Source organism: Coptis chinensis, chromosome 8 (genome assembly GCF_015680905.1).
Source record: "Coptis chinensis isolate HL-2020 chromosome 8, ASM1568090v1, whole genome shotgun sequence".
Classification (NCBI taxonomy): Eukaryota; Viridiplantae; Streptophyta; class Magnoliopsida; order Ranunculales; family Ranunculaceae; genus Coptis; species Coptis chinensis.
The window spans coordinates 49,811,328-49,823,536 of NC_141463.1; the positions used below are offsets into that span (position 1 = coordinate 49,811,328).

At 40.3% G+C, this 12,209-nt stretch overlaps 1 pseudogene; it reads right to left on the minus strand.

Annotated features, from left to right (window-relative positions):
- Positions 1–6,007: 6,007 nt before the first annotated feature.
- Positions 6,008–11,282, minus strand: LOC147481813 (endoribonuclease Dicer homolog 1 pseudogene; annotated as a pseudogene).
- Positions 11,283–12,209: the final 927 nt, after the last annotated feature.

Sequence of the window (12,209 nt, forward strand, 5' to 3'; positions counted from 1 at the left end):
TATCCCCGGGAGGTCAAAACAAAGATCTCAAAACTTAAGCTAAGCTAAAAGGACTTCAGACCTGCGACCTGAAAGTGTGAATTGAAGAACAAGATCCAAATGATCTTGCCCCATCACTGACCAAACCGACCCTGGGTCCCTGTTTCGACCCCCACCTACGTGGCAAACGTCCATTAGTAGGGGTCTCTATTTTATTCATTTAATCAATAGGGCTAAAGCCCAATTCGCAATATCATGGATCATATATAAGAAGCCCGTTAACTCATGTGTCTAAGGGTCAACCTTAGCCACATGGCTTGCCACTAATGTACATTGATTTATGTCCGGACTCATTTCTTATCAAAGAGATAATTATCGGTTAGCGGTTATATTCTATCACAATTACTCAACCAACAAGATTACTTGAGCTACAAGGACTCTCTACTCTACCTCTATAAATACCACATTATTTTTCATAAGGAACTACGTTGAAACTTGATCCCTAGAGAATAGATCTTGGATATCGTGGCGACCATTATTTGGTTCGGTTTCATCTCCCCAACATCAAATTCCTCTGTTTCTTAGTCGTTCTTTACCATTGCTCGTTGTGTTGAAGCGGTTTACTCCGAAAAACATAATTAAAGCGCCGTCGGTGGGGAATTTAGAATTCATTATCACGTGAAACAATCAAGATGGTAAGCACAAGAAGCAGACCAAATAGTCAACATATTCTTCCTGCTAATAGGAATTGCAACCCTCAAAATTCAAATCAGCCAATGCAAGAATCGTTGAACAATCAAGTTGCTCCTAGTGGTAAGATCAATTCTCAACATCCAACCGTAGCAGCGCTACCGCCACCACCACCGCCTCCGCTATCGCCACTCCTAATACGGTTGAGCGTGAGTTACGACGAGTCAAAAATTTAAAATAGGAACTTGAGAAGGAAGGCGGCAAAGAGGCAAAGGCCGGGACGGGCTGCAAATTAAACAACATCAGCGACCACGGCGGGGCGCAGCCATTCCAAAGTATGGGGACGTCTTGAAGATCCACTTCATCGTCCTCAACAACGTGTTATTTCTCAAACACAATCAACCAAAGGCACACTTTAAGAGTAATGACCCTATTACCCGTACTTATGGGGAGAATCGGATTGACAGGGGATAACTACTACCCTAGACATGTCCGATCTCAAATGGAAGATTTACCTCGAGAAGCAATTTCAAGGAAGACCGCCATCCGAGATATGTCCGACATGGTAGGGAAGGCGGGCATCCCGCACAAAACAACAACATATAGAAAGTGGTATAATTATACCGACCACCCGCCAAGGGTGACTACCGGCAAACAGGCGGGTTACGAGGGATAGACAAAGACAATCACCCCGGTTGGAGCTGATCGTCGCGTCCGCCAAAGATCTCTAACTCCAATAAGAGATAATGGAAGGTATTCTTCTCCACATGGGCACGGCGGCCGCGCCCAGGTTATTCGAGCCAATACTTTAACTCTAACGAACAACGGTTGAAAGAGTTGATTGCAAAATAACTTAACGATAGAGAGTCGAGGGATGTAAGAATGAAAAACTTGATATCAATGATGGCGTGCTTGATAAGTTTTAAAACCGACATTCAGGAAGCTTACCACCATCCCGACTTCAAACAACCCGATTTTGAACTTTATGATGAGTCGGAAGGAGATCCTGGCTTGCATATTCTATCGTTCAAAAATAAGTTGGTGTTATGGGGTGGTGGAGATGATCCATTCATGTATAAGCTCTTTCCATCAACTCTAAAGGGAGAAGCATTACGCTGGTTTAGTGAGTTGCCTTCAAGATCAATTCACCAATACAATGAACTAGAAAATCAGTTTGTTTATCGTTTCCGCCACAAATGCAAGACACCAAAGGATGTCGACTCACTTTTGAACATCAAGCAACAACGTGATGAAAAGTTACGTACTTTTGTTACTAGGTTCCGGAAAACAGCAGCACCGCCACCGCCGCTACCGCAAATGGCGGTACAAACGCCTTCGAAAGAAGGCGTCGCGGAAGAAAGTATATGGAAAAACATCATCCAAGATTGGGCCGACCTGACAGGGAAGGCCGACCTCGCAGATTTGCGGAAAATCGCCATCCTAGATAGGTCCGTCCAGACAGGGAAAAAAGGCGTCACAGAAGAAAGTATAAGGAAAAACTTCATCCCAGACTGGACCGACTTGACAGGGAAGGCCGACCTCGCAGATTTGCGGAAAATCGCCATCTTAGACAGGTCCATCCATACAGGGAAAAAAGGTGTCACAGAAAAAAGTATAATGAAAACCTTCATCCTAGATTGGACCGACCGACAGTGGAAGGCCGACCTCGCCAGATTTGAGAAAAGCGCCATCCCGCATGTGTCCGACCCAGGCAGGGGATGGAAGGTGTCACAGAGGTAACTAGAGGGAAGACCACAATCCCGCACAAACTACCGACCTAGATAGGTTGGTTACACGAAAAGAAAAGACAATCTCGGTCGGACCCAAAAGTGTGTACCGCCTAAAATCTCTAACTCTTTGTAAGAGGTAATGGCAGTGTCATCTTCCACATAGGCTCGACCGGGCGCCTGTCATTTAAAATCTTCGGGTGAAATGGATTTTACTCTTCAATACAATTTTTCCGATCTGTTGGGAAAAATAATGGAGGCTTATATCGATGATATAGTCGTTAAATCGAACAATACGGGTGATCATCTTTCCGATCTTTAACTTGTTTTTGATAGGCTTAACAAGTATAACATGATACTCAATCCCGCCAAATGTTCTTTTGGGCCTCTTTTCTGGAAAATTTCTGGGATACCTCATGACTCATAGAGGTATTGAGGCTAATCCTGATCAAATACGCGCCGTTATTGATATGTCATCACCCAAAAATAAGAAGGAAATTCAACGACTTACTGGTCGGCTTGCCGTTCTTCATAGATTTATTTCTAAATATTCCGATCGTTGTCATCCCTTCTTCCAGACTTTAAAGAGGGCGGCAACTTGGAACATTGATTGTGAGATGACATTGCAACAACTGAAGAAATACTTGGTTAGTCCTCCTATATTAACAAGTCCTTCAACGGGTCAACCTAGTGGCATATAGCTGGCAGCTACATTGATGGAAAAATCTATGGAAGACATTCTGCCGCCGCTAATTGGGGGCGACGAAGACCGACATGAAAACGCAATTCCTAATCCCATTGACATATGGATTGTTTACTCAGATGGCTCGCATAGTAAATCTGGTCCGAATTGGATGTGTTTTGTTAAAACCCGGCGGAGAAAAGATTGGGAAATCAGGCGACTTGGCCGCGCGCTTCAAATAACGGCCGAAAGTATGAGGCTTCCATTTGTGCCTTAAGAACGGCTTTTGACATCGGGGCACGAAAGCTCCAGTTATACACGGATTCTCGCCTTGTTGCCAATCAGTTTGGTGGGTCTTTTGAAGCAAGAGATGAGCGTATGGCGGCTTATCTTATTTTGATATGTAGTCTTGCTCGACAATTTGATAGCATCTCTATCACTCAAAGACCCCGAAATGACTTACGTCATGCAGATTCATTAGCTTATCTCTCCGCCATCGTCGTTAGAAGCGAAGGGTCAAGATACATCACTTTTACAATCATCTTTTCGTCAATCTAAGTTTGAACGTTTTTACGCTCGCTTAGTTCGTTACTATCATTACGAAAAAATCTGACGAAGTTACCACGTTTAACTTCGCCAGTTTAAGTTTGAACGTTTTTACGCTCGCTTAGTTTATTACTATCATTACGAAAAAATCTGACGAAGTTACCACATTTAGCTTTGTCGGTCTAAGTTTGAACGCTTTTACGCCAAAGCCATTACTATCGCTACGACATTGAATCGACGGTTACCACATTTAGCTTTGTCGGTCTAAGTTTGAACACTTTTACGCCACGACTCATTACTATCGCTACGACAAAATCGGCGAAGTTACTACGTTTAACCCGGCTAGTCTAAGTTTGAACATTTTACGCCGCTTAGTTCGTTAATATCGCTACGACAAAATCGGAAGGTTATCGTGATTTAACTTTGTCGGGTCTAAGTTTGAACGTTTTTACCGCTTAGTCCATTACTATCGTTCCGGACAAAATCGGCGAGGAGGTTACCACGTTTAGCCGTCGGCCTTAAGTTTGAACGCTTTTATGCTTGCTTAGCCTAATTTTGCAAAGTTAAGTATGCATTGGGGGCGTTTTTCTCTACATGGGGGCGTCTCGTTTTATTTCATTTCAACTACATAAATCAACAACATTGTCAATTTTCCATAGGTATGTTATCTGTCACAAAAACAACATTCAATAGCAAACACATACTTTATTTTTATTTATTTTTCATCAAAAGAAGTTTTAGCTCTATGGTATTACATTCACACAATTACCTAATCCATTGTCTCAGTCAATTTTCTTACGGTCGCTCGAGTAAATCTTCGTTTTCTTCTTTAAAATCTGCATTCGCTTCGCTTAGCACTTTCGGTTAACTATCTTCTGCATTGATTATTTTTTCTAAGGCATTGTGCCGATCTTTCTACGAAAAATTTTCCGAGCAAAAATTTTCGTGAACTTCATTAATTTTTCTAAGGCACTGTGCCGATCTTTCTACGAAAAATTTTCCGAGTGAAAATTTTCGTCAACTTCATTAATTTTTCTAAGGCACTGTGCCGATCTTTCTAATTAAAATTTTCCGAGCGAAAATTTTTCACAATATTATTATTTTTTTTTTTCTATGGCACCGTGTTTATCTTTCTCTACTGAAAAATTTTCCGAGCAAAATTTTTCGTCAATGTCATTATTTTTTTCTATGGCATTGTGCCGATCTTTTCTCCTAAAAATTTTCCAAAGCCGAAAATTTTTCGTCATTATCATTATTTTTTTCTAAGGCATTCTCACCGATCTTTCTCTGAAAATTTACCGACCGAAATTTTTGACAGCCTTCATTATTTTTTCTAAGGCATTAAGCCGAACTTTCTCGAGCTTAAACTTTCCGAGGCTCGTACATAACCGTTGTTTCTCGGTCGCAAAAATTAAGCATTACGTTAACTTTCTAAAAGCGAAAACTTTATTCAAATTCTTTATTATTATTTTTTTTCTCGGCATTGTGATCTTTCCGTTCAAACTTTTCGTCAATATCTTTTGCTTTCGTAATTCCGCCCGTTTCAACTCAAGCGACGTAAATACAAATTTTTTCGTAAGTCTTTCGGACTTAACCAAAATTTGAAGCTAACTGAAAAAAAAAAATAATGACATACCGTTTCATCTTTGTCGAATTTTTTGCCACCGCTTTGTCATATTCTCGAACTTTTCTCCGTCTTTCTTCGCACTCAAAATAACTCAATAATTGCTCAATTTCTTTGATTAAATTGCACTCCCCAAGAACTTAATTGTGAGTAAGTCATTACTACTTCATCTTCTTCGACTTTCGCTTCAAATTCGTACACTTCCTCCATTTCAAATTTCTCAAATCCTAGTATTTTTTTTATTTTTTTATTTATTTTTTATTTCCTTAAAGCGACCACCATCGACGCGGTTCCGTGTAGTCATTTGTATCATCACCTTCTTTTTCCACCTCACCAAGATCGCGATCGTCATCAAATTTTCTTCTCGAGTATTTTTCACAGATAGTACGGTAGTTACTACCCGAAAAACAAGAAAAACGGGTCGGATGGGTCAAAACCGGGTCGACAAAGCTCAAAAATCGGGTTCACTGGCCAAATCGGTTCAACACAGTGCAGTGCCCTTCCTTTACGGGCTGCACCATATCATGTATGTTCTTGTAAGTTCGGATGCCCACCAGATTAAAGCAAAGAAGGTGCGGTGCCCTTCCTTTGTGGGAGTTGCAATCAGATCATATTTTAGTTCAAAACTTAAAACTAGTTTTGATACTGGCGCCACCAGCTCGTACAACATCGTAAGATGTTATAGCGGCTTCCATGTTCACTTAGCTTGAGGCTCGTTTCCTTCATTAGATGGTGCTATACCGTATAATGTTGGTGGAGACCAAAGGGAGTATGGATTTTGTTGGGTAAAGATAGTTGCCGCAGTTCTGAGTCAATTACTTTTGTGGGTTTTGAGCACTCCCAATCTGAAGACCAACAATGTAAACCTCCACTGTGGCAAGATTGCCATTTCGAGTGGCTTTGTATTCCAAGCCTTCAGCCTGCTGTTGGCGTCGTTCTTGAAGCTCCCTCACTGGATGCATCGGAAGTGTTTCGGGAGTAACCATTGGCTGTAAAAGCGGTTGAAATACCAGCCCGGACAACAAATGTAGATACGACCAATCGTCAAGAAAAATTATGCGCCAAAGAATGGATTAAAAATGTCTCCAAGTACTTTAGGTGCTTTGCAATCTCCCAAACCAAAGGAATTAAACCCCGGTTTCAATAATTCATCCCGAACTTCCTTTACAAACTCTCGACCAGGCTTCAAGGGCACTTGATCCATGCCTTAGGTGGACATGAAGCTTGTGCTTAAGCTGCGACCGAGAGCAAAGTTTTCATTGTTTACAGCAGCCGCTCTCAAGTCGATCAAAGCGGCGTGAGGTAGATCTGTGGTAATGCGTAAAAACAGGTACCTTGTAATTAGATGATCCAAGACAAATCACCGACAAACTCCAGTCGTTGGTAACAGAAACTCCGGATGAAGGCCGTGAAGCATGATTAATAGCTTCCACCAACAAACCCCTATCTCTCGAACTTTATATTCAAGGCACTTTCCGAGCATCAAAGTTAACACTCCTCAATATGCTCTGGGACATTGCATGGCTTGTTTGTATGCGTTCTATCTCTTTAGGATCAAACTCCACCTGAATTCCAATCCAATTCATGAGGTGGTGTGCAGCATTCTTCCCCCCTTCAACATAATAAACACCGATTAAGGCTTCAACAACATCTGCAAGTGTCTTGCTAGATAGAACCCTATAGTATTCGTCTCCATCATCACGGAGACCCTTTTCTGATTCTATCTCAGTAGAGCGGCCTCCCTCACCAAATATGAATGTGTCTGCGTCCTTAGTATCTTCATCAAAAACAGGAAGTACTCCGGGAGCAGCCCATCTAGATGGAGCAAATCGATCGGCTTGGATAAATGATTGAAGTCTTTTGTTCTGAGCAAACTGATACAGGACCATGTTACTCACCATTTGTTGCCTCATTCTTGTAAGTTGACCCTCGTGTTTTTGAGGGTATTTAAGAAAAAGAAATCTACTAACAACCCACTGCAGGTAAGCATCCCCAAGTAACTCTGCTCTTTCATAGCAGAACGTCTCTTGACACGATGCAGCAGTCAAGGCTTCTAAAATCTTGAAAGCAGGTAAAGGATAATTAATCATGTCCTTGAGCTGAACAGTAAGAAGCATACTTTCAACCCTCCTCATGATTGAAAGCAATCTCTGAGCACCTCAAACAAGTGAACCCGGAAGAGGATGAATAAAACATAACTTGGGAGGGAGGAAAACATAGTATGTTTTGTCAAGAGCGTCTTCGGATTCAGCTTCCTGATCTTCTGGATTCTCAAACCGAGGGGAGAGGAGGTTCTTGCAGTATGATACACCACAACCTCTTATAAGAGGCTGTTTCTTGTAGATTAGTTTCTAGTTTTTCATGGATTGGGAAAACCGGCAACATAGCCACTATTTATATATAGGTTTTCGCTACTTTTCCATTGCTACTGGAATTCTTCTCCAACTCCAACTTCATCTCTACTCTCAATTCTTATCTACTCTACATTCTTATCTAATCTGAAAACTTTGAATCCCATTTGTAGTGAAATTCCTTTTATTACTATTATTACTATATTGCCCCTATGTTTAATTTCAACGTTCACATCGTCGTATCGATATTCACTGGCACGCTACGTCGTCGACATCACTTTCACGTTACGTATGCGTCGTTGCTCGCACAGATGTTCGCACTCAATTTCTTTTGAAATTTTATTTATGTGCATCTTTTATTTTATCTGTGCATTTTCGGCCATTTTTTATTTAACTACGTCCTTGCGTATCGTATACGTTAATTTGAATTTTTTTCATTTCCGCTAATTCACGAATTTTTTCCGATTGTCCATTTTCTTATCGTTTACGTTCACACGACACTTTGTTATACACTCCGCTTACTCTTTTATTATTTCACGTTTTCCGTAATTTATCTTCTCTTCTTTGCCATGTGAACTTTGTTTGCCTGACAAAGAGGGGGCGGTGTTTCGACCCCCACCTACGTGGCAAACGTCCATTAGTAGGGGTCTCTATATTTTATTCATTTAATCAATAGGGCTAAAGCCCAATTCGCAATATCATGGATCAATGTACAAGCCCATTAACTCATGTGTCTAAGGCTGAACCTTAGCCACATGGCTTGCCACTAATGTACATTGATTTATGTCCAGACTCATTTCTTATCAAAGAGATAATTATCAGTTGACAGTTATATTCTATCACAATTACTCAACCAACAAGATTACTTGAGCTACAAGGACTCTCTACTCTACCTCTATAAATACCACATTATTTTTCATAAGGAACTACGTTGAAACTTGATCCCTAGAGAATAGATCTTGGGTACGTAGGCAGCCATTATTTGGTTCAGTTTCATCTCCCCCAACATCAAATTCCTCTGCTTCTTAGTGCGTTCTTTACCATTGCTCTCGTTGTGTTGAAGCAGTTTACTGCCGAAACAGTCCCTCCGCCCCCCCCAATCCTCACTCCTTGTTCTGACCTTTGCGATCTCTCAGACCTCTCTGACTTCTCGGATCTCTCATCATCCGAGAAAACCCGGCTCGTATTTTCAATAATATCAACAACATTAAAAGATAGAAAAGCGAGTACCTCTGTTTAAGATGGAGATGTCGGGATAAACAAAACTGCCGTCTTTAATTCACCATCGTCGAAATTAGGGGAAGGAGGTGGAATATGAAGAAGTGGGGAGGAAGAACATATTTAGGGAAAGGGGTTTCACTCTTTCAAAAAGTTGAGATCGAGAAGAAACCTGATGGCTTTCGAGTTTGACACCTGTGCAGAACACGTGCGCTGTTTTCAATTTTTTATTAGCTAAAATTTTTATACCTTTCACGCCTATATGCCGTCGCTAATGTTTTTTAGAATTTTCTTAAAAAAATAAAATAACCTTTTGATTTATTGTGACGCTAAAGACTGAATACTGACGCCTAATTGCCGTCACAAAATTTATGACTCCATTTTGGCATCACAAAACCTCAAAAGCCCCTATGACAAAAATACAGCTAGTTATGGTGTAGTGCCTCTAGAATCCATCATTCCCACTCCTCCCACCCCTAAGTTTAAACTTCTTCCCACTGAGTTAAAATACATTTAATCTTGATTCGGATGACACTCATCTAATTATTATCTCATCTCTGTTATCTGCTACTGAAGAGACAAATTTGATTAGGTTTATTCGTGAACATCGTTCTGCAATTGGTTAGTCTTTAGATGACAGTAAGGGTATTGACCCTAGTGTATGCAAACATCGCATACATTTGGAGGATAATGTGAAAACCTCTCGTGAGCCATAACCTCGTCTGAACCCTGCCATGAAAGAGGTAGTTTTTTTTTTAACGGTAAGCGAGGTTGTTAACGGGGTCCCCTACCCCTTTATTAAAAAATAAAAGGAAATTAGAATCTCTCATACTCTTTCCCCATTACATCATCATATATAATTTCTTATATCATGAGGAAAGGAACATGGCTTGATCATTGCATATGAATCAGCTGTAGTGGTACTTGCTAGACATCAGTTAACTTGTCCATAGCATGAAAACCCATTTCTAGGTAGGTTTTTGAGAAAAGCGCTGGTTCCCCCATTCCGCTATCTCTCTGGACACCCTCGCATATTTGCTGCCAACCATAATTGTGCCCTTGTTGGTTACAAGTGTTGCCTTCACTGGTTCTTGCACTCTCTCCTTTCCAGTCACTGTAGTCGATGTCTCAGCAGTCACAGTCTTTTGTACTGCCCTTGCCTCGATCATATGCCTCCTAGGTGGCTGAAAGAGGCAGTTAGAGTGGAAGTTTTGAGATTACTCGATGCTGGCATTACTTATCCCATCTCAGATAGTGTGTAGGTGAGCCCATTTCATGTAGTCCCTAAGAAATCAAGTGTTATAGTCATCCGTAATGATGAAGGCCAGTTAGTTTCCACCCGAGTTCCTATAACGTGGTGGATTTGTACCGGCTGCAACTATAGGAAGCTAAATGCCATGACACGTAAAAACTATTTTCCTTTACCTTTTTATATACCAAATGCTTGAACGTCTAGCCGGCCATGATTATTACTATTTTTTAGAGGGCTACTCAGGCTATTTTCATATTGTTATTGACCCTGTCGACCAAGAGAACACTACATTCACATGTCCCTTCGGTACGTATGCATATAAATGAATGCCCTTTGGCGTCTGTAATGCACCTGGTACATTCCAGCGTTGTATGCTGCATATTTTAAATGACATGGTGGAGAAATTCATGGAAGTGTTTATGGATGATTTTACTATTCATGGTCATTCCTTTGAAGATTGTCTTTCAAATCTTTCTAAACTTTTGAAATGGTGTCAGGAAAAGAACTTAGTCTTAAACTGGGAAAAATGTCATTTTTTTTTTATCAGAAAGCAGGGTTTTTGAGAGGACCTTTACCCCTATCTTATTAAAGTAAATAAATTAACTTAGTTTCCATTACATTCTCTCATATACTCTTCCATTACATTCTCTCACATACTCTCTCCCTATTGCATCCTCATATGCTATTTTCTTTACATCCTTTGCAAAGGAACTAGGAATTAATGAGATATACCTAGCAGCTGGGATTATAAGCTAATGCATCTGCTAGTTTATTACATTCTCCAAATACATGTACAATAGAAAAAGATTCTAAAGTTGTTGCCATTCTTCTTAAACTCGTCATCAGGTGTATTGCTTCCCATGGGTATGCATTTTTGTTAATGAATGCAACCACGTTTTGTGAGTCTATTTGCGCTTTGAGTCTTGTGATTCCATGCTCCACCGCCATTTTAATTCCTTACCCTTTGAAGTTCTATCATTGCAATGATGTTATAATCTGACCTCCCATGTGCAGCTGACGTCACTTCGCCATTCTCATTTCTTATTACAGTTGCCCATCCTCCCTCATTGTTCTGCAAGGTGCCATCCGAGTTCAAATTATAAGTGCCCTCTTGCGCTCTTTCCCATTTGCATTTGGTCTTGTTGTACCTCCTTTCTATCACTTCGATATTCCAAATGCTCTTAAATCTCTCTCTATCAGGTCCACTCTCCATCTTTATGTTCAGCGAAACAAGCTTTGTCCTAACGTCTCTGACAACCAGTTTAACTACTTCAGCCGCAATTAACCATTTGTTATCAAAGATTATACAGTTTCTCTCCCTCCACACCCAATAATGATAAGTAGCAAACATCAATCTCATTGCATCTTGTTTCCCTCCTTTCCCCTAACTCGCTTGAACCACCCACGTAATCTCTTCATTCTAAGTTCGTGCTCTGAGTCTTGAATATCCCGATCGCCTTAACAGTTCTGCCCAAACATATTGTGCATACGTGCATTCAAAAAACAGGTGACATTCAGTCTCCATTCCTCTCCAGCAAAGAACACAAGTGTCATCCTATACCTTCTTCCATTCTGTCATTTTTTTTTAAGTCTTCATACCTTCCTTCAGTGCCATCCATGTGATGAACACATGCCTTGGTATCTTATTCGAGTACCACACTATACTATGCCACTCTACTGGAACTTTGGTTCCTCTCACACTTTCATATGTATCCTTCATAGTATAATCTCCCTTTAAAGATGGTGCCCACACAATCTGATCTTTCTCTCCTGATATTTTATTGAGCATTTCTGTTATGATTCCTGGTGATAAACGTAAAATTTGATTAACTCTACTTATGAATAAATGATAAAATTCAAACGCAAGTAAAACTAAAATTTATACGAAAACTGTGTTTATCAAAGATTTCTACTCTCAATACTATTGAAATAGAGTTGGAATAGAAAATTCATTCCACTCCTAGTTCTTTAGCATTCAATGTTTTCTAATATTGCGAATCTATCCAAAGTCTAATGAGAGTAATGGTGGGATTATACTACGATGCAAATTCAAATAACAAGATACGCTAATTCAACTACGGAAATGCTAAATTGATACTATATGATAAGGAATTAGGGGGGATTGATTCCACCTTAACTC